Source organism: Seriola lalandi, unplaced genomic scaffold, assembly GCF_002814215.2.
Source record: "Seriola lalandi dorsalis isolate HSWRI2012SDOR001 ecotype SW California unplaced genomic scaffold, Sedor1 jcf7180002054481, whole genome shotgun sequence".
Classification (NCBI taxonomy): Eukaryota; Metazoa; Chordata; class Actinopteri; order Carangiformes; family Carangidae; genus Seriola; species Seriola lalandi.
In genome coordinates, this window is record NW_019525034.1 from 395033 (window position 1) to 396583 (window position 1551).

Genomic DNA, 1551 nt, shown 5'->3' on the forward strand with positions numbered 1-1551 from the left:
CCCCCCCCCCCCCCCCCCCCATGTGTAGACAGTATAGAAAGGTTTAATGTAGTTAATACTCAGGTACAAAGACACTGTATCAGTCTGTTAGAAGAGAGAAATAAACCAGTTATTATATCTTTATAAACGGATCAATAATGATCTGGTTAATGAACTGATTAATAAACCCATGTATTAATTATACATATAAATCTGATCAGAATTAAAGGCCCAGTATAAAGCTCAGATATGACACAGATGCTGGCTTTGTGCAGCCTATTACAGATGTTCTACATCACATAAACATGAAGCAGGAAGCTGACAAACATCTGTCCTGCTCTTATTGTAAAACACAAGTGAGATATTAACACGTTGTTCTGTGTGAAAACGAAAACAGTCTGTCAGTTTATTTACTTACAGTCATTTCAATGCAGATAACATACTGTTAACATGAAGAACCAGAAGCTGCAGTTCCTCTAATGACCACTAGAGTCTGGCTCCAACAGTGAGTCAGTCCCCATAGACTCCCATGTTAAAATGTCCAACTTTACAGCAGAAATAAACATGTTTACAGCCTGGTACAAAAACTGTTTTGGTGTCTAGAGATAATTTCCTCCTTCATGACACCTGTTTATATAACTCACCTGTTTATATAACTCACCTGTTTATATAACTCACTTGTTTACATTTGATTAAGGACTACAGTTATGGAGGATTGAGGGCGTGTCACAGTTGGCTAGCCGCTCGGTGGCTAGCTGCTAGCTGTCTGCTCAGCTGAGTGTTTGTGGTTCTTCATGTATGAATTAATGAATATGAATGAATGAATATCAGATATATAATTTGGTTATTAAATGACTAACAGAACATGTGAAAATTATTTTTATTATTATTATTTTTAGCACTCCTTAGCAGGTATCAGTGTCTGCGCTCACCATACCTCATCTATACAATCATTCACTTGGACTCAAGGATGAACTGATTCAATTTTGGTGGTCAAAGGTCAAAGGTCACGGTGACTTCAGAAAACAATTTTTAGCCATTACTCAAGACTTCACACAGAAATTATGACAAAATTTGAACCAAATGGTTCAATTTTAATATTTTCTCCGACTCTGGATGAACAGGAAGTGACCTGGGACTCGTCTGAGTGGCCGAGGGATACGACCATGAGGAGGTGACTCTAGTTGGAAATTGAAAGGATGCTCATAGCTGCTGCTAATCGTGAAGTGTTAGCATGTTGGCTGTCTGCTCTGCCTCCTTTTTATTCATCATCATCATCATCATCATCATCTTCTTCACCAGCACATCAGAGTCACTCAGAGCAGCAGCTTCAGCTTCTGGCCTCAAAACGTCAAACATGAAGTCAATGTGAAGGAAACGTTCCTGAGGTGTCACACTGAGGGATGTCTGAGGGCCGGACCCCCCCCACCCCCCCCCGCATAAAGAGAAATCATAGATTACAAACGGAGCTGCGGCGCCTCGAGCACGTTTGGGAGATATTTAAATCTTTAAATTCGTTACATGTTTCCCTCGTTCTTCATCTAATTGAAGTAACTGCAGGGTTTCTTTAAT